This window comes from Rhinoderma darwinii, chromosome 12, assembly GCF_050947455.1.
Source record: "Rhinoderma darwinii isolate aRhiDar2 chromosome 12, aRhiDar2.hap1, whole genome shotgun sequence".
In the NCBI taxonomy this organism is placed as follows: Eukaryota; Metazoa; Chordata; class Amphibia; order Anura; family Rhinodermatidae; genus Rhinoderma; species Rhinoderma darwinii.
The window spans coordinates 4167791-4191793 of record NC_134698.1 but is presented as its reverse complement, the minus strand read 5'-3'; the positions used below and the strand labels follow the sequence as shown (position 1 = coordinate 4191793).

Sequence of the window (24003 nt, the reverse complement as noted above, 5' to 3'; positions counted from 1 at the left end):
CTACTAGCGCTCTGCCCGGGACTCCAGCTCTGGGGTTGCCTCTGACATCTCTGTGCATATATGGACAGAGATGTCGGGAGCAGAGCTGGAATCCCAGGCAGAGTGCTAGAAGTGGCTCTTCTCCGGGACCCCAGCTCTGGGCAAGCCCCTGACATCACTGTGGCAGCATCTGCGGAGGTCACTGTGGCAGCATCTACAGAGGGCACTGAGGCACTATCTAGAAAGGGGCTGCCCAATCTTAACATGTGTGTCTGCCAAACGCTGCCAACTGAGCCGCCGGACTGCATTTAGCGACACTTAAACTGGAAAACTGGATTGTTGAAATAAGCACGTGGAGAAATATCTCAAATTTTAAACCTAGCGCTATTATTATAGTAATATAGTGTTATAGTAGTTCAAATAACTAATTGATTAACAATAATTTTGTATTGTATCAAATTTGAAAGTAATGCGGCCCGTCAATTTCCCATTTTTTCTATATGCGGCCCACTTACCCGGCCGAGTTTGAGACCCCCGATGTAGATAGTATTATTGTGACTCTTATACTACGCAAATACATTTTAAATGACTAACAGAACTTGTGAATTCCATCAACTAAAACACAATGAGTGGAAGGGAAACAATAAAAAAGGAATTAAGAGTTAATTTACTAAGTGATCTACCTTTACTTACTTTTATAATGTTTGTTTCTATATCTTTGCATTTTTTAAATATTTGAATTTGCTGTTTTTGTTACTGTGCTATTTATTTATTTTTTTTGCTTACTTCATCTGTATCATATTGGGGTTCACAAACTTCATGAAGGGTACGCCACAATATATTGAAGACAAGTGCATAGAGTAAAATAAAACTTGTTGCCGAAAACTGAATTTTGTGTCACAAAATAAAAAAATATCACACAAAAAATTATTCTGTGTCACCAAAAAGAAATGTCTTAAAAAAGAAAATCCGATTCACAAAATGGTAATATGTTAAATATATTAGTAATGTTACTTTGTCTTCTCATGTTCATTAAACTACATGTAACGTCTGATGTCCTCCTTTTCTAAACGTGGAGTGTCGCCAAAAGTCTCAACTTTCATATGACCATGTTTACTTACATTTGAACACTAGGTGGCAGTAAAGGCTAAAGATGTTGTTGGTAAGGTGTGTCCCCCTGTATAGTGACAATAAAAAAATGAAATAACAATAACATAATATTACTTTATGAAAAGGATGAGGTCAGAACTGCAGCATAAAATATTTTCCTCATTTCTATCATATATAATTTTATACCAAATTAAAAGGCGTAACTCCAATCAGTATATAGCTATACACGGAGTCCTTGCAGGTAAAACAAATTAGAAAAAACTCTTCTTTTATTTCATTTGTTTTTTTTTAAAATTGTAACAAGATGTGAGACCATAATGTTTTGCAGTAGGAAATGATCAGCTACTCGACTAGAAAAATTGTCCTGTCATGTTATTACTTATATATAACTGTAATACTGCCCCCTATATACAAGAATATAACTACTATAATACTGCCCCCTATATACAAGAATATAACTACTATAATACTGCCTCCTATATACAAGAATATAACTACTATAATACTGCCCCCTATGTACAAGAATATAACTACTATAATACTGCCCCTATATACAAGAATATAACTACTATAATACTGCCCCTATATACAAGAATATAACTACTATAATACTGCCCCTATATACAGGAATATAACTACTATAATACTGCCCCTATACACAAGAATATAACTACTATAATACTGCTCCTATATACAAGAATATAACTACTATAATACTGCCTCCTATATACAAGAATATAACTACTATAATACTGCCTCCTATATACAAGAATATAACTACTATAATACTGCTCCTATATACAAGAATATAACTACTATAATACTGCCCCCTATACACAAGAATATGACTACTATAATACTGCCCCCTATATACAAGAATATAACTACTATAATACTGCCACTATATACAAGAATATAACTACTATAATACTGCCCCTATATACAAGAATATAACTACTATAATACTGCCCCTATATACAAGCATATAACTACTATAATACTGCCCCTATATACAAGAATATAACTACTATAATACTGCCCCTATATACAAGAATATAACTACTATAATACTGCTCCCTATATACAAGAATATAACTACTATAATACTGCCCCCTATATACAAGAATATAACTACTATAATACTGCCCCCTATATACAAGAATATAACTACTATAACACTGTCCCCTATATACAAGAATACAACTACTATAATACTGCTCCTATATACAAGAATATAACTACTATAATACTGCCCCATATATACAAGAATATAACTACTATAATACTGCCCCTATATACAAGAATATAACTACTATAATACTGCCCCCTATATACAAGAATACAACTACTATAATACTGCTCCTATATACAAGAATATAACTACTATAATACTGCCCCATATATACAAGAATATAACTACTATAATACTGCCCCTATATACAAGAATATAACTACTATAATACTGCCCCCTATATACAAGAATATAACTACTATAATACTGCCCCCTATATACAAGAATATAACTACTATAATACTGCCCCCTATATACAAGAATATAACTACTATAATACTGCCCCCTATATACAAGAATATAACTACTATAATACTGCTCCTATATACAAGAATATAACTACTATAATACTGCCCCATATATACAAGAATATAACTACTATAATACTGCCCCTATATACAAGAATATAACTACTATAATACTGCCCCTATATACAAGAATATAACTACTCTAATACTGTCCCCTATATACAAGAATATAACTACTATAATACTGCCCCCTATATACAAGAATATAACTACTATAATACTGCTCCTATATACAAGAATATAACTACTATAATACTGCCCCTATATACAAGAATATAACTACTATAATACTGCCCCCTATATACAAGAATATAACTACTATAATACTGCTCCCTATATACAAGAATATAACTACTATAATACTGCCCTCTATATACAAGAATATAACTACTATAATACTGCTCCTATATACAAGAATATAACTACTATATGTAATGGCCGGAAGGAGGTGAAGGGAAAGTGAGCCCTAATCTACCCACCGCCCTGTCCCTGCCTACTTGCAACGACCCGCCCTAGGCGACGAGGTACAACTGGGCGGCGGTCCCTACGCTGTCTAAGTGCACAGGGAAACAAACAGGGAACATGCAAGGGAAGGGGCAGTAGCCACGGAACGCCACGAGGAAACGGAGCGGCGAACGGACAGTCAGGACCAGGACGAAGTGAGTACACCCAAGCGGGCAAGGAGACAGAAGCAAGCCAGGGGCAAAGCAAAGCAGGTCAAGCAGAACTGCAGCAAGGCAGAAGCAAGGCAGAAGCAGGCTGGAGCAAGCAGCAGTGGGGCCAGGAATCCAAAAGAATTACAAGCACTGAGGGAGAGAACAGGGCAGGTAATAAAGGACAGGGGGCGGAGCTAACTCCGACAGACCAGGCCGCGATAGGCTCTCCCACTCCTGAGCCTGCCACCCTGGTTGGTGGGAGATGGTGTCAGTCGAACAGGTCTGGCCTCAGGTGTGGATTGATTAATCCCAGGAGTATACCTAGATGACGTACCTGGCAGATCCCTAACAGTACTCCCCCTTTTATGAGGGGCCACTGGACCCTTACTAAGGGGACCCGGTTTAGTGGGGAAGAGAAGGTGGAACCTCCTGATCAATACCCCAGCGTGAACATCACGGGCAGGTACCCAAGTCCTCTCCTCCGGCCCGTATCCTCTCCAATGGACCAGGTACTGGAGGGAGCCCTGGACCATCCTACTGTCCATAATCTTGGCCACCTCGAATTCCACCCCCTCAGGGGTGAGAACGGGAACAGGAGGTATCCTCGAGGGGGACCAGGACGGGGAGCAGCGTTTAAGGAGGGAGGCATGGAAGACGTCATGTATGCGAAATGATGGGGGGAGCTCCAGACGGAAGGATACAGGGTTGAGGACTTCAATGATCTTATAAGGTCCAATAAATCGGGGAGCAAACTTCCTGGACGGGACCTTAAGGCGCAAGTTCCTGGACGACAACCAGACCAAATCCCTGACGACAAACCGGGGGTTAGCAGAACGTCTACTATCCGCCTGAATCTTTTGTGCGCTCTGGGACGCCTCTAGGTTCTTCTGAACCTGGGCCCAGACAGTGCACAGTTCCCGATGAACATCCTCTACCTCAGGATTATTGGAACAACCAGGGGAGACGGAGGAGAATCTTGGGTTAAACCCGAAATTACAGAAAAACGGGGAGACCCCTGACGAGTTACTGACCCGGTTATTCAAGGAAAATTCAGCAAGGGGAAGGAATGAGACCCAATCGAATTGACAGTCAGAGATGAAACATCTTAAATATTGTTCCAGGGATTGGTTGGTCCTTTCCGTTTGGCCATTAGTTTCGGGATGGAAGGCGGAGGAGAAGGACAGATCAATCTCCAACTTTTTACAAAAAGCTCTCCAAAATAAGGAAACAAATTGTACCCCTCTGTCAGAAACGATATTGACTGGGGCCCCATGGAGACGCAGGATGTGTTTCACAAACAAAGAAGCTAACGTCTTGGCGTTAGGTAGCTTCTTAAGGGGCACAAAGTGGCACATCTTGCTGAAGCGGTCGACTACCACCCACACCACCGACTTGCCCTGAGATGGAGGCAAATCGGTGATAAAATCCATGGAGATATGGGTCCAAGGTCTCTGGGGAATGGGCAAGGAACGTAGTAGGCCCGCAGGTCGGGACCTAGGGGTTTTGGACCTAGCGCAAACCTCACAAGCGGCGACGTAAGCCCTAACGTCTTTAGGCAACCCAGGCCACCAATAGTTTCTGGTAATGAGGTGTTTGGTGCCCAAGATGCCAGGATGACCAGATAGAGCGGAGTCATGGTTTTCCCTGAGTACCCTCAGCCGGTATTGCAGAGGAACAAACAGTTTGTCCCCAGGGACGTTCCCGGGAGCTGCACCCTGATCAGCCGCGATATCAGAAGCTAAATCAGAATCCGTGGCAGAGACGATTATACCAGGGGGTAAAATACAAGCAGGATCCTTCTCGGAAGGAGGATTGGCCATGAAACTACGTGACAGAGCATCAGCCTTAATATTCTTGGACCCAGCCCTATAGGTAACCAAGAAATTAAATCTGGTAAAGAATAGTGCCCACCGAGCTTGTCTAGGATTAAGCCTCCGGGCCGATTCTAGGAAAACCAGATTCTTGTGATCCGTAAGGACCGTTACCTGGTGTCTGGCCCCCTCCAGGAAGTGCCGCCACTCCTCAAAAGTCCATTTAATGGCTAGAAGTTCGCGGTTGCCAATATCATAGTTACTCTCCGTGGGCGAAAACTTCCTAGAGAAGTAAGCACAGGGGCGGAGATGGGTGAGGGAGCTGGTACCCTGGGACAAGACGGCCCCCACTCCGACCTCGGATGCGTCAACCTCCACAATAAATGGCTCCTCTTGGTTGGGCTGAATCAGCACGGGGGCCGAGATAAAGCACTTCTTGAGGGTCTCAAAGGCCAGGACGGCCTCAGGGGGCCAATGGAGGATATCAGCACCCTTGCGGGTAAGGTCCGTAAGAGGCATAGCGACGACCGAGAAGTTGGCAATAAATCTCCTGTAATAGTTGGCGAACCCTAAAAAACACTGTAACGCCTTAAGGGAGGCAGGTTGGACCCATTCCGCCACAGCCTGAACCTTGGCAGGGTCCATGCGGAATTCATGAGGAGTGAGGATTTGCCCTAAAAATGGTATCTCCTGTACCCCAAAGACACATTTTTCAGTCTTAGCAAACAGATTATTCTCCCGAAGGACCTGGAGCACCTTCCTGACATGCTCCACGTGGGAGGACCAGTCCTTGGAAAACACCAGTATGTCATCAAGGTACACAACAAGAAAATTACCCAGGTACTCTCTCAGGATTTCATTAATAAAATTCTGGAAGACAGCAGGGGCATTACACAACCCAAAGGGCATGACCAGGTATTCGAAATGACCCTCGGGTGTGTTGAACGCAGTTTTCCACTCATCCCCCTCTTTGATGCGGATAAGGTTATATGCCCCCCGTAGATCGAACTTAGAAAACCATTGGGCTCCCTGAACCTGATTAAAAAGTTCCGGAATCAAAGGAAGTGGGTATTGGTTCCTTACGGTGACCTTATTCAGGTTACGATAATCAATGCACGGCCTAAGACCACCATCCTTCTTCCCCACGAAGAAGAAGCCAGCACCTACAGGAGAAGTCGAGGGGCGAATGAAACCCTTGGCCAGGCATTCTTGGATATACACCCTCATGGCTTCACGTTCAGGACATGAAAGATTAAATATCCTACCCTTAGGAAGCTTGGCACCAGGCACCAAATCGATAGCGCAATCGTAATCTCTATGGGGGGGCAACACCTCGGAGGCCTCCTTAGAAAACACATCGGCGAAGTCCTGAACAAACTCAGGAAGCGTGTTTACCTCCTCCCGGGGAGAAATAGAGTTAACAGAAAGACATGACATAAGACATTCATTACCCCATTTGGTGAGATCCCCAGTATTCCAATCAAACGTGGGATTATGCAACTGCAACCAGGGAAGACCTAATACCAGATCAGACGATAATCCCTGCATCACCAGTACAGAGCACTGCTCCAAATGCATGGAGCCAACAAGGAGTTCAAAAACAGGAGTATGCTGAGTAAAATAACCATTAGCAAGGGGAGTTGAGTCGATTCCTACTACAGGGATAGGATAAGGTAAATCAATACAAGGCATCTTTAGAGACATAGCAAATTCCGCAGACATGATATTAGCAGATGACCCTGAATCCACGAAAGCACTGCCCGTGGCAGCCCGGCCAGCAAACGAGACCTGAAAGGGAAGCAAAATTTTATTGCGTTTCACATTAACGGGAAATACCTGTGCGCCCAAGTGACCTCCCCGATGATCACTTAGGCGCGGAAGTTTTCCGGCTTCTTATTCTTGCGCCTGGGACAGGTGTTCAGTAGATGCTTGTCGTCCCCACAGTAGAAGCAGAGACCATTCATTCTGCGAAACTCCCTACGTTGTCGAGGGGACATGGAGGCCCCGAGTTGCATAGGTACCTCCGAGTCCTCCGTGGAGGGGCGAGGAGACGGGACCTCGGGGGGGAATCGCAGAAAAGTCAGAGGGGAGCACACTGAAGCGTTCTAGCTGACGTTCCCTGAGACGTCGGTCAAGTCGTACTGCTAGGGCCATAACCTGGTCAAGGGAGTCAGACGAGGGGTAGTTAACCAGCAGATCCTTCAGGGCGTCAGATAATCCTAACCTAAACTGGCACCTTAGGGCCGGATCGTTCCACTGAGAAGCTACGCACCACTTCCTAAAATCAGAACAGTATTCCTCAACCGGTCTCCTACCCTGACGTAAGGTCACCAGCTGACTCTCGGCTAAGGCAGTCCTGTCAGTCTCGTCGTAAATGAGGCCGAGGGCAGAGAAAAAACGATCAACAGAGGAAAGTTCAGGGGCGTCAGGAGCCAAGGAGAAGGCCCACTCTTGGGGCCCTTCCTGGAGTCGGGATATAATGATACCCACCCGCTGGTTCTCGGAACCTGAGGAGTGGGGCTTTAGGCGGAAATACAGTCTGCAACTCTCCCGGAAGGAGAGAAACGTCTTACGGTCCCCTGAGAACCGGTCAGGTAACTTGAGGTCGGGTTCTAGAGGTGAGGTGAGGGGTACTACTAAAGCAGCGTCACCTGATTGACCCTTTGGGCCAGGGCCTGGACCTGTAGGGAGAGGCCCTGCATCTGCTGGGCCAGGGTCTCAAGGGGGTCCATGATAGCGTCAGCGTAGGAGAAATGGGTAGACTAGGTAAGGGCTTGTAATTATGTAATGGCCGGAAGGAGTTGAAGGGAAAGTGAGCCCTAATCTACCCACCGCCCTGTCCCTGCCTACTTGCAACGACCCGCCCTAGGCGACGAGGTACAACTGGGCGGCGGTCCCTACGCTGTCTAAGTGCACAGGGAAACAAACAGGGAACATGCAAGGGAAGGGGCAGTAGCCACGGAACGCCACGAGGAAACGGAGCGGCGAACGGACAGTCAGGACCAGGACGAAGTGAGTACACCCAAGCGGGCAAGGAGACAGAAGCAAGCCAGGGGCAAAGCAAAGCAGGTCAAGCAGAACTGCAGCAAGGCAGAAGCACGGCAGAAGCAGGCTGGAGCAAGCAGCAGTGGGGCCAGGAATCCAAAAGAATTACAAGCACTGAGGGAGAGAACAGGGCAGGTAATAAAGGACAGGGGGCGGAGCTAACTCCGACAGACCAGGCCGCGATAGGCTCTCCCACTCCTGAGCCTGCCACCCTGGTTGGTGGGAGATGGTGTCAGTCGAACAGGTCTGGCCTCAGGTGTGTATTGATTAATCCCAGGAGTATACCTAGATGAAGTACCTGGCAGATCCCTAACACTATAATACTGCCCCTATATACAAGAATACAACTACTATAATACTGCTCCTATATACAAGAATATAACTACTATAATACTGCTCCCTATTTACAAGAATATAACTGCTATAATACTGCCCCCTATATACAAGAATATAACTACTACAATACTGCGTCCTATATACAAGAATATAACTACTATAATACTGCTCCCTATATACAAGAATATAACTACTATAATACTGCTCCTATATACAAGACTATAACTACTATAATACTGCTCCTATATACAAGAATATAACTACTATAATACTGCCCCCTATATACAAGAATATAACTACTATAATACTGCTCCTATATACAAGAATATAACTACTATAATTATCTTTTTTATTTGAAAACTTGCAACAAAATATTACAATACCTTTGCAATACACTCATAACAGATAAAGAAAATAAACGTATGTCTCTTAATAACATCACAATCATTAAACAAACCATAATATATGAATATTGCTCCAGTATAGATTGTTTCAACTATTTTCCATGATATTATTCTAGACAGTATTCCAGGAGAGTTCTTCTTTATTGGTGACCGGGCAGCATCGCGCACACCACAGAGCGTACACGGTCACCACATTTATGACATATAGTGAACCTCTATGACATAAACTGAGTTCGGGGTAGAAGTCTCCATACAGCAGCTGAGAGTTTCACTGTCCCAATAGATGTGGTGACTGCAGGGACAGGGACACAGCAGGGACATTACTCTGTAGATAAGTCTCTTGTATAAAGAGGACATTGGTTTTGTCGTCAGACAGACGCTGGAATATTGCCTGCCGCCTGCTCCTATTCTTCACACTGTTCACATTGATGGAGGTGATTTTCAGCCTCATCCTGGTTACATGTCTTTCCTACTTTTTTTCCTTCTTCCACTGCTATGTCCTGTAACACCCCATCTTTTGGTGGACATTGGGGGGTCAGCATCTTCATCCTGGGGTTCGTCATCTGGGTTGTGTGAGGAGACTTGCTCCATCTCTGCTTCTTCTTCCTGGTCATCTTCTCCCAGCGCACAGTAACGTCCCCCAGTTATCGCCAGCACTGGAGACTCCGGTGATTTCTTTGCAGTAGTGATTTTTTTCCTAGAAGAATCATCTGTTTTACTTCTCCTTTTAACCGTCTGAAATCCCTCCTCATCCATACTGGTCGCTGCGGCTGGATCAGCTGGTTTTTTACTGGTCGCTGCGGCTGGATCAGCTGGTTTTTTACTGGTCGCTGCGGCTAGATCTGCTGGTTTTTTACTGGCCGCTGCGGCCGGATCAGCTGGTTCCTTACTGGTCGCTGCGGCTGGATCAGCTGGTTTTTTACTGGTCGCTGCGGCTAGATCAGCTGGTTCTTTACTGGTGTTGGGCAGATGTTTAGATGTTTTGGTGACAGAGCGACTGGATATTTTGCTTTTAGCATGACCTCTCTTTTCAGTGGCTGGTGACACTTGTGCAGCATCCACAGATGGGACATTCGTCTCTGGAGCAGGGTCTCTGCTACTTTGGCTCACATCATCGTTGGGACTTCCAGGTTCTGGGGTTGTATCTACACATATGGAGACATCCTCCTGCTCTTCCTCCATGGCTTCTTTAAAGGTCTCCTCCTTATTATGTTCTGCATGCGGACACTCCCGGAATGTATGTCCAGGTCCTAAGCACAGGTTACAGATGACGGGTCCTGTACAATCGTCCTTCACATGCCCAAACTGACCACATAGTGAGCACTTAATACGGGAACAGTTGAATGCCAGGTGCCTGCCCCCACATCTATGGCACAGTCGCGGTTGACCAGGGTAGTAACATACGCCTCTCTCCGAGCCCAGGTAGAAGGAGTGCGGCAGATGTCTGGTCACTCCATTCTCCTGAACCAGCTGGATCTTGACAGAATATCCTCCATTCCAGATCTCCTCCTCATCATAGATCTTTGTTGGCAGTCTCTTCACCTCACAATATCTGCTCAACCAGTGCTGCAAATCTGCCAGAGCCACCACCTCAGACTGGAACAGGACGGTGGCGGTGACTACCTGGGGTTTAGTCAGCTGGATGACATGTAGATGCTCCCACATCGCGTGCTCCTTTGTATCGTTATAAATACTCCAGAATAAGTCTAGACTATATTGCAGCTTGAAACTTATGTCATAATTCCTGCTGGAGGGAACGTGGATCAGAGCGAACACCTCAGAAGCTTTAAACTTCATAAACTCCTTCAACAAAACTTTCCCAATGTAGAGTCTGGAGGGGAGGTTTTCCTCTGGTCCTGAGTACCTGATTCTGACCGCGTTCCTCCTCTGAGGTGTGGGGTTAGTCGGTCTTGTGACGCTGGAGAACAGTCTCCTGTACTGAGGTCTGTCAGCAGGTGGGTCAGGACTGGACCTCTCCTCAGCTGATTGTACTGCAGATCCTCCTGTGTCTGCTCCTGATCGCTGTGTAACCTGCACTCCATTCACTGACACTGCGGACGGCTGAACCTCCAGGACAGGGACCGCAATGTCCACCTCAGCCTGTGCCGCTGGTTCATCAGATATCAGACTGTCAATCACCGCGCTGAGCGAGGTCTCACTTACAATATCAGGACATGAGGCACTTTCTTGCTCACTCCCAGGAGTACCACTCGCATTCACTTCATCTGTACTGCACATAGAGTCTACTGCCGTTAACCCCTCGTCAGCTGGCACACATTTCTCTGCAGCTTTAGCAGCATTTGTGTTGGCCGATTGCACAGACCCCACACATGATGGGAGATGTGATCCTCCAGCCACTGCACACTCATATCTTCCAGGGTTTCCCTGCTACACAATATTATACACAGTCTTATAGTCAGTGTCTTTTTTTGCAATGATATTTTTTCTCTTCACAGTTTGGGCTCTAGTCTCCCTTTTATTCTCCATTGCCCGGTTCTTTATTTTGGGTACTGTGCATGATTCTTTCTGCAATCTCTCCTTCAATATCACCAGCTCACGTGTGCAAACATCCAGACACTCACATTTCATCAGCTTTGCCTTTGGATCAGTCTCTTGGTTAATTTCAGTTCTCAATTTGCGAACTTGCATTTCCATTTTAAAGATATTTTTCTTTGTCATTTTTGTGCACAATTCACCAACATCATGAGATTCAGTTGACTCACCAGCCACCATTTCCAGATCATCACCTCCACCATCTCCATGCTGCAGGCCAAACTCCAGACTCTGGGCTTTCCCAGGATCATCAGCCCAGGACCCCTCCCCTCCACCTGGGTCAGAAGCCATGCATAGTCCTAACAGGGAGCTCACAAGCACACGTCTATCCTCTCCTATGGACAAGAATAGGACTACTATAATACTGCCCCTATATACAAGAATATAACTACTATAATACTGCCCCTATATACAAGAATATAACTACTATAATACTGCCCCCTATATACAAGAATATAACTACGATAATACTGCTCCTATATACAAGAATATAACTACTATAATACTGCCCCTATATACAAGAATATAACTACTATAATACTGCCTCTATATACAAGAATATAACTACTATAATACTGCTTTATATACAAGAATATAACTACTATAATACTGCTCCTATATACAAGAATATAACTACTATAATACTGCCCCTATATACAAGAATATAACTACTATAATACTGCCCCCTATATACAAGAATATAACTACTATAAGACTGCTCCTATATACAAGAATATAACTTCTATAATACTGCCTCCTATATACAAGAATATAACTACTATAATACTGCTCCTATATACAAGAATATAACTACTATAATACTGCTCCTATATACAAGAATATAACTACTATAATACTGCCCCCTATATACAAGAATATCACTACTATAGTACTGCCCCTATATACAAGAATATAACTACTATAATACTGCTCCTATATACAAGAATATAACTACTATAATACTGACCCCTATATACAAGAATATAACTACTATATTACTGCCCCCTGTATACAAGAATATAACTACTATAATACTGCTCCTATATACAAGAATATAACTACTATAATACTGCCCCTATATACAAGAATATAACTACTATAATACTGCTCCTATATACAAGAATATAACTACTATAATACTGCCCCTATATACAGGAATATAACTACTATAATACTGCCCTCTATATACAAGAATATAACTACTATAATACTGCCCCCTATATACCAGAATATAACTACTATAATACTGCTTCTATATACAAGAATATAACTACTATAATACTGCCCCTATATACAAGAATATAACTAGTATAATACCGCCCCTATATACAAGAATATAACTACTATAATACTGCCCCCTATATACAAGAATATAACTATTATAATACTGACTCCTATATACAAGAATATAACTACTATAATACTGCCCTTATATACAGGAATATAACTACTATAATACTGTTCCTATATACAAGAATATAACTACTATAATACTGCCCCTATATACAAGAATATAACTACTATAATACTGCTCATATACACAAGAATATAACTACTATAATACTGCCCCTTATATACAAGAATATAACTACTACAATACTGCTCCTATATACAAAAATATAACTACTATAATACTGCCCCCTATATACAAGAATATAACTACTATAATACTGCCCCCTATATACAAGAATATAACTACTATAATACTGCTCCTATATACAAGAATATAACTACTATAATACTGCCCCCTATATACAAGAATATAACTACTATAATACTGCCCCCTATATACAAGAATATAACTACTATAATACTGCCCCCTATATACAAGAATATAACTACTATAATACTGCCTCCTATATACAAGAATATAACTACTATAATACTGCCCCTATATACAAGAATATAACTACTATAATACTGCCCCTATATACAAGAATATAATTACTATAATACTGCCCCCTATATACAAGAATATAATTACTATAATACTGCTCCTATATACAAGAATATAACTACTATAATACTGCCCCTATATACAAGAATATAACTACTATAATACTGCTCCTATATAGAAGAATATAACTACTATAATACTGCACCTATATACAAGAATATAACTACTATAATACTGCCCCCTATATGCAAGAATTATACTACTATAATACTGGCCCTATATACAAGAATATATTTACTATATTACTGCCCCTATATACAAGAATATAACTACTATAACACTGCTCCTATATACAAGAATATAACTACTATAATACTGCCCCCTATATGCAAGAATTATACTACTATAATACTGGCCCTATATACAAGAATATATTTACTATAATACTGCCCCTATATACAAGAATATAACTACTATAATACTGCCTCCTATATACAAGAATATAACTACTATAATACTGCCTCCTATATACAAGAATATAACTACTATAATACTGCTCCTATATACAAGAATATATTTACTATAATACTGCCCCCTATATACAAGAATATAATTACTATAATACTGCCTCCTATATACAAGAATATAACTACTATAATACTGCCCCTATATACAAGAATATAACTACTATAATACTGCCCCCTATATACAAGAATATACCTACTATAATACTGCTCCTATATACAAGAATATAACTACTATAATACTGCCCCTATATACAAGAATATAACTACTATAATACTGCCTCCTATATACAAGAATATAACTACTATAATACTGCTCCTATATACAAGAATATAACTACTATAATACTGCCCCCTATATACAAGAATATAACTACTATAATACTGCCCCTATGTACAAGAATATAACTACTATAATACTGCTCCCTATATACAAGAATATAACTACTATAATACTGCCCCTATATACAGGAATATAACTACTATAATACTGCCCCTATATACAAGAATATAACTACTATAATACTGCCCCTATATACAAGAATATAACTACTATTATACTGCCCCCTATATACAAGAATATAACTACTATAATACTGCCTCCTATATACAAGAATATAACTACTATAATACTGCCTCCTATATACAAGAATATAACTACTATAATACTGCTCCTATATACAAGAATATAACTACTATAATACTGCCCCCTATATACAAGAATATAACTACTATAATACTGCCCCCTATATACAAGAATATAACTACTATAATACTGCCCCTATATACAAGAATATAATTACTATAATACTGCCCCTATATACAAGAATATAACTACTATAATAATCCTCCTATATACAAGAATATAACTACTATAATACTGCCCCTATATACAAGAATATAACTACTATAATACTGCCCCTATATACAAGAATATAACCACTATAATACTGCTCCTATATACAAGAATATAACTACTATAATACTGCTCCCTATATACAAGAATATAACTACTATAATACTGCCCCTATATACAAGAATATAATTACTATAATACTGCCCCCTATGTTTGTTAATCATCTGGTGTAGTGTATTAAAGCAGCAGAGTTTGTGTGGTAGTAGACGGGGGTTCTCTCTGGCATGAAGAGGTACGGGCAACCTGTAATCTTCTCTACTAGCCTGGCTTCCATACTGTGTGGCATGCCAGTCTGGCACCATTGCATTATGTAAAGTGTCTGCCAACCTTGTGTAACAGATGTTATGGAAAGCAGGATCAAACCTACACAAGTCGGAGACATGTAAACAGCCACATAAAAAATTGCGCCCTCGCTTAAAAGGCCGGGTAAAATGCCCTCCGGGGCCGCTCAGACATCGCTCATTGTTTCTTAGTATATAATAATAATAATGATAATAAAGAATGCTGTGATTTATTTCTGCAGTCGATTAGCTGCCACTCTGGGTACTTGGGTGCCAGTCCAGGAACGCAGATGGCAGCGCCACAAAGACCCGTGTTATGAAACAAAGTGTGCAAACAAATTCGTGTGTGCACACAAGATTATTCCGGGGTGTGCGCGGCATCGGAGCAGCTGCTCTCCCGACGACTTCTATAGGAAAATTCAATCCCAAAGTCAATAGCGGGAAACAGATGAGACCCTCACAGAGAAGACCTTGAGGATCTGGAGAGCGCGTGTTATACCGGCTGATGACAGACAGGGGGCAGCACAAGACGTCTACAGGCTTCCACACACTGCCCCCCCCCCACCCCCTGATATATACATAGTGATGTATCCTGCAGACTATTACACCACTGACCTCTCTACAGATCTGCAGAACATCGCTCCTCCACCTCCTGACAGATACATAGTGATATATCCTGCAGACTATTACACCACTGACCTCTCTACAGATCTGCAGAACATCGCTCCTCTACCTCCTGACAGATACATAGTGATATATCCTGCAGATTATTACACCACAGACCTCTCTACAGATCTGCAGAACATCGCTCCTCCACCTCCTGACAGATACATAGTGATATATCCTGCAGATTATTACACCACTGACCTCTCTACAGATCTGCAGAACATCGCTCCTCTACCTCCTGACAGATACATAGTGATATATCCTGCAGATTATTACACCACTGACCTCTCTACAGATCTGCAAAACATCGCTCCTCTACCTCCTGACAGATAGATAGTGATATATCCTGCAGATTATTACACCACTGACCTCTCTACAGATCTGCAGAACATCGCTCCTCTACCTCCTGACAGATACATAGTGATATATCCTGTAGATTATTACACCACTGACCTCTCTACAGATCTGCAGAACATTGCTCCTCTACCTCCTGACAGATACATAGTGATATATCCTGCAGATTATTACACCACTGACCTCTCTACAGATCTGCAGAACATCGCTCCTCCACCTCCTGACAGATACATAGTGATATATCCTGCAGATTATTACACCACTGACCTCTCTACAGATCTGCAGAACATCGCTCCTCCACCTCCTGACAGATACATAGTGATATATCCTGCAGATTATTACACCACTGACCTCTCTACAGATCTGCAGAACATTGCTCCTCTACCTCCTGACAGATACATAGTGATATATCCTGCAGATTATTACACCACTGACCTCTCTACAGATCTGCAGAACATCGCTCCTCCACCTCCTGACAGATACATAGTGATATATCCTGCAGATTATTACACCACTGACCTCTCTACAGATCTGCAGAACATCGCTCCTCTACCTCCTGACAGATACATAGTGATATATCCTGCAGATTATTACACCACTGACCTCTCTACAGATCTGCAGAACATCGCTCCTCCACCTCCTGACAGATACATAGTGATATATCCTGCAGATTATTACACCACTGACCTCTCTACAGATCTGCAGAACATCGCTCCTCTACATCCTGACAGATACATAGTGATATATCCTGCAGATTATTACACCACTGTCATCTACAGATCTGCAGAACATCGCTCCTCCACCTCCTGACAGATACATAGTGATATATCCTGCAGATTATTACACCACTGACCTCTCTACAGATCTGCAGAACATCGCTCCTCTACATCCTGACAGATACATAGTGATATATCCTGCAGATTATTACACCACTGACCTCTCTACAGATCTGCAGAACATCGCTCCTCTACCTCCTGACAGATACATAGTGATATATCCTGCAGATTATTACACCACTGACCTCTCTACAGATCTGCAGAACATTGCTCCTCCACCGCCTGACAGATACATAGTGATATATCCTGCAGACTATTACACCACTGACCTCTCTACAGACCTGCAGAACATTGCTCCTCTACCTCCTGACAGATACATAGTGATATATCCTGCAGACTATTACACCACTGACCTCTCTACAGATCTGCAGAACATCGCTCCTCTACCTCCTGACAGATACATAGTGATATATCCTGCAGATTATTACACCACTGACCTCTCTACAGATCTGCAGAACATCGCTCCTCCACCTCCTGACAGATACATAGTGATATATCCTGCAGATTATTACACCACTGACCTCTCTACAGATCTGCAGAACATTGCTCCTCTACCTCCTGACAGATACATAGTGATATATCCTGCAGATTATTACACCACTGACCTCTACAGATCTGCAGAACATCGCTCCTCTACCTCCTGACAGATACATAGTGATATATCCTGCAGATTATTACACCACTGACCTCTCTACAGATCTGCAGATCATCGCTCCTCTACCTCGTGACAGATACATAGTGATATATCCTGCAGATTATTACACCACTGACCTCTCTACAGATCTGCAGAACATCGCTCCTCTACCTCCTGACAGATACATAGTGATATATCCTGCAGATTATTACACCACTGACCTCTCTACAGATCTGCAGAACATCGCTCCTCTACCTCCTGACAGATACATAGTGATATATCCTGCAGATTATTACACCACTGACCTCTCTACAGATCTGCAGAACATCGCTCCTCTACCTCCTGACAGATACATAGTGATATATCCTGCAGATTATTACACCACTGACCTCTCTACAGATCTGCAGAACATCGCTCCTCCACCTCCTGACAGATACATAGTGATATATCCTGCAGATTATTACACCACTGACCTCTCTACAGATCTGCAGAACATCGCTCCTCCACCTCCTGACAGATACATAGTGATATATCCTGCAGATTATTACACCACTGACCTCTCTACAGATCTGCAGAACATTGCTCCTCCACCTCCTGACAGATACATAGTGATATGTCCTGCAGATTATTACACCACTGACCTCTCTACAGATCTGCAGAACATCGCTCCTCTACCTCCTGACAGATACACAGTGATATATCCTGCAGATTATTACACCACTGACCTCTCTACAGATCTGCAGAACATCGCTCCTCTACCTCCTGACAGATACATAGTGATATATCCTGAAGATTATTACACCACTGACCTCTCTACAGATCTGCAGAACATCGCTCCTCCACCTCCTGACAGATACATAGTGATATATCCTGCAGATTATTACACCACTGACCTCTACAGATCTGCAGAACATCGCTCCTCTACCTCCTGACAGATACATAGTGATATATCCTGCAGATTATTACACCACTGACCTCTCTACAGATCTGCAGAACATCGCTCCTCCACCTCCTGACAGATACATAGTGATATATCCTGCAGATTATTACACCACTGTCCTCTCTACAGATCTGCAGAACATCGCTCCTCTACATCCTGACAGATACATAGTGATATATCCTGCAGATTATTACACCACTGACCTCTCTACAGATCTGCAGAACATCGCTCCTCCACCTCCTGACAGATACATAGTGATATATCCTGCAGATTATTACACCACTGTCCTCTCTACAGATCTGCAGAACATCGCTCCTCTACATCCTGACAGATACATAGTGATATATCCTGCAGATTATTACACCACTGACCTCTCTACAGATCTGCAGAACCTCGCTCCTCCACCTCCTGACAGATACATAGTGATATATCCTGCAGATTATTACACCACTGTCCTCTCTACAGATCTGCAGAACATCGCTCCTCTACCTCCTGACAGATACATAGTGATATATCCTGCAGATTATTACACCACTGACCTCTCTACAGATCTGCAGAACCTCGCTCCTCCACCTCCTGACAGATACATAGTGATATATCCTGCAGATTATTACACCACTGACCTCTCTACAGATCTGCAGAACATTGCTCCTCCACCTCCTGACAGATACATAGTGATATATCCTGCAGATTATTACACCACTGACCTCTCTACAGATCTGCAGAACATCGCTCCTCTACCTCCTGACAGATACATAGTGATATATCCTGCAGATTATTACACTACTGACCTCTCTACAGATCTGCAGAACATCGCTCCTCTACCTCCTGACAGATACAGTGATATATCCTGCAGATTATTACACCACAGACCTCTCTACAGATCTGCAGAACATCGCTCCTCTACCTCCTGACAGATACATAGTGATATATCCTGCAGATTATTACACCACAGACCTCTCTACAGATCTGCAGAACATCGCTCCTCTACCTCCTGACAGATAGATAGTGATATATCCTGCAGATTATTACACCACTGACCTCTCTACAGATCTGCAGAACATTGCTCCTCTACCTCCTGACAGATATATAGTGATATATCCTGCAGATTATTACACCACTGACCTCTCTACAGATCTGCAGAACATCGCTCCTCTACCTCGTGACAGATACATAGTGATATATCCTGCAGAGTATTACACCAGTGACCTCTCTACAGATCTGCAGAACATTGCTCCTCTACCTCCTGACAGATACATAGTGATATATCCTGCAGAGTATTACACCACTGACCTTTCTACAGATCTGCAGAACATCGCTCCTCTACCTCCTGACAGATACATAGTGATATATCCTGCAGACTATTACACCACTGACCTCTCTACAGATCTGCAGAACATCGCTCCTCTACCTCCTGACAGATACATAGTGATATATCCTGCAGATTATTACACCACTGACCTCTCTACAGATCTGCAGAACATCGCTCCTCTACCTCCTGACAGATACATAGTGATATATCCTGCAGACTATTACACCACTGACCTCTCTACAGATCTGCAGAACATCGCTCCTCTACCTCCTGACAGATACATAGTGATATATCCTGCAGATTGGTACACCACTGACCTCTCTACAGATCTGCAGAACATTGCTCCTCTACGTCCTGACAGATACATAGTGACATATCCTGCAGATTATTACACCACTGACCTCTCTACAGATCTGCAGAACATTGCTCCTCTACCTCCTGACAGATACATAGTGACATATCCTGCAGATTATTACACCACTGACCTCTCTACAGATCTGCAGAACATCGATCCTCTACCTCCTGACAGATACATAGTGATATATCCTGCAGATTATTACATCACTGACCTCTCTACAGATTTGCAGAACATCGCTCCTCTACCTCCTGACAGATACATAGTGATATATTCTGCAGATTATTACACCACTGACCTCTCTACAGATCTGCAGAACATCGCTCCTCCACCTCCTGACAGATACATAGTGATATATCCTGCAGATTATTACACCACTGACCTCTCTACAGATCTGCAGAACATTGCTCCTCTAACTCCTGACAGGTACATAGTGATATATCCTGCAGATTATTGCACCACTGACCTCTCTACAGATCTGCAGAACATCGCTCCTCTACCTCCTGACAGATACATAGTGATATATCCTGCAGATTATTACACCACTGACCTCTCTACAGATCTGCAGAACATCGCTCCTCTACCTCCTGACAGATACATAGTGATATATCCTGCAGATTATTACACCACTGTCCTCTCTACAGATCTGCAGAACATCGCTCCTCCACATCCTGACAGATACATAGTGATATATCCTGCAGATTATTACACCACTGACCTCTCTACAGATCTGCAGAACCTCGCTCCTCCACCTCCTGACAGATACATAGTGATATATCCTGCAGATTATTACACCACTGACCTCTCTACAGATCTGCAGAACCTCGCTCCTCCACCTCCTGACAGACACATAGTGATATATCCTGCAGATTATTACACCACTGACCTCTCTACAGATCTGCAGAACATCGCTCCTCTACCTCCTGACAGATACATAGTGATATATCCTGCAGATTATTACACCACTGACCTCTCTAGAGATCTGCAGAACATCGCTCCTCTACCTCGTGACAGATACATAGTGATATATCCTGCAGATTATTACACCACTGACCTCTCTACAGATCTGCAGAACATCGCTCCTCTACCTCCTGACAGATACATAGTGATATATCCTGCAGATTATTACACCACTGACCTCTCTAGAGATCTGCAGAACATCGCTCCTCCACCTCCTGACAGATACATAGTGATATATCCTGCAGATTATTACACCACTGACCTCTCTACAGATCTGCAGAACATCGCTCCTCCACCTCCTGACAGATACATAGTGATATATCCTGCAGATTATTACACCACTGTCCTCTCTACAGATCTGCAGAGCATCGCTCCTCCACCTCCTGACAGATACATAGTGATATATCCTGCAGATTATTACACCACTGATCTCTCTACAGATCTGCAGAGCATCGCTCCTCTACCTCCTGACAGATACATAGTGATATATCCTGCAGATTATTACACCACTGACCTCTCTACAGATCTGCAGAACATTGCTCCTCTACCCCCTGACAAATACATAGTGATGTATCCTGCAGATTATTACACCACTGACCTCTCTACAGATCTGCAGAACATCGCTCCTCTACCTCCTGACAGATACATAGTGATATATCCTGCAGATTATTACACCACTGACCTCTCTACAGATCTGCAGAACATCGCTCCTCCACCTCCTGACAAATACATAGTGATATATCCTGCAGATTATTACACCACTGACCTCTCTACAGATCTGCAGAACATCGCTCCTCCACCTCCTGACAGATACATAGTGATATATCCTGCAGATTATTACACCACTGACCTCTCTACAGATCTGCAGAACATCGCTCCTCTACCTCCTGACAGATACATAGTGATATATCCTGCAGATTATTACACCACTGACCTCTCTACAGATCTGCAGAACATCGCTCCTCTACCTCCTGACAGATACATAGTGATATATCCTGCAGATTATTACACCACTGACCTCTCTACAGATCTGCAGAACATCGCTCCTCTACCTCCTGACAGATACATAGTGATATATCCTGCAGATTATTACACCACTGACCTCTCTACAGATCTGCAGAACATCGCTCCTCCACCTCCTGACAGATACATAGTGATATATCCTGCAGATTATTACACCACTGACCTCTCTACAGATCTGCAGAACATCGCTCCTCCACCTTCTGACAGATACATAGTGATATATCCTGCAGATTATTACACCACTGATCTCTCTACAGATCTGCAGAGCATCGCTCCTCTACCTCCTGACAGATACATAGTGATATATCCTGCAGATTATTACACCACTGACCTCTCTACAGATCTGCAGAACATCGCTCCTCCACCTTCTGACAGATACATAGTGATATATCCTGCAGATTATTACACCACTGATCTCTCTACAGATCTGCAGAGCATCGCTCCTCTACCTCCTGACAGATACATAGTGATATATCCTGCAGATTATTACACCACTGACCTCTCTACAGATCTGCAGAACATCGCTCCTCTACCTCCTGACAGATACATAGTGATATATCCTGCAGATTATTACACCACTGACCTCTCTACAGATCTGCAGAACATTGCTCCTCTACCTCCTGACAGATACATAGTGATATCCTGCAGATTATTACACCTCTGACCTCTCTACAGATCTGCAGAACATTGCTGCTCTACCTCCTGACAGATACATAGTGATATATCCTGCAGATTATTACACCACTGACCTCTCTACAGATCTGCAGAACATCGCTTCTCTACCTCCTGACAGATCCATAGTGATATATCCTGCAGAGTATTACACCACTGACCTCTCTACAGATCTGCAGAACATTGCTCCTCCACCGCCTGACAGATACATAGTGATATATCCTGCAGATTATTACACTACTGACCTCTCTACAGATCTGCAGAACATTGCTCCTCTACCTCCTGACAGATACATAGTGATATATCCTGCAGACTATTACACCACTGACCTCTCTACAGATCTGCAGAACATCGCTCCTCCACCTCCTGACAGATACATAGTGATATATCCTGCAGATTATTACACCACTGACCTCTCTACAGATCTGCAGAACATTGCTCCTCCACCTCCTGACAGATACATAGTGATATATCCTGCAGATTATTACACCACTGACCTCTCTACAGATCTGCAGAACATCGCTCCTCTACCTCCTGACAGATACATAGTGATATATCCTGCAGATTATTACACCACTGACCTCTCTACAGATCTGCAGAACATCGCTCCTCTACCTCCTGACAGATACATAGTGATATATCCTGCAGATTATTACACCACTGACCTCTCTACAGATCTGCAGAACATCGCTCCTCCACCTCCTGACAGATACATAGTGATATATCCTGCAGATTATTACACCACTGACCTCTACAGATCTGCAGAACATCGCTCCTCTACCTCCTGACAGATACATAGTGATATATCCTGCAGATTATTACACCACTGACCTCTCTACAGATCTGCAGAACATCGCTCCTCCACCTCCTGACAGATACATAGTGATATATCCTGCAGATTATTACACCACTGTCCTCTCTACAGATCTGCAGAACATCGCTCCTCTACATCCTGACAGATACATAGTGATATATCCTGCAGATTATTACACCACTGACCTCTCTACAGATCTGCAGAACCTCGCTCCTCCACCTCCTGACAGATACATAGTGATATATCCTGCAGATTATTACACCACTGTCCTCTCTACAGATCTGCAGAACATCGCTCCTCTACCTCCTGACAGATACATAGTGATA

At 42.8% G+C, this 24003-nt stretch overlaps 1 long non-coding RNA gene across 1 annotated transcript in view; it reads right to left on the bottom strand.

Annotated features, from left to right (window-relative positions):
• Positions 1-1099: 1099 nt before the first annotated feature.
• LOC142664688 (uncharacterized) overlaps positions 1100-24003 on the bottom strand; it is a 49354-nt gene continuing 26450 nt past the window's right edge. Inside the window, exon 3 of the long non-coding RNA XR_012851357.1 lies at positions 1100-1156. This is a non-coding gene — a long non-coding RNA (uncharacterized LOC142664688). The remainder of the gene's footprint in view (positions 1157-24003) is intronic.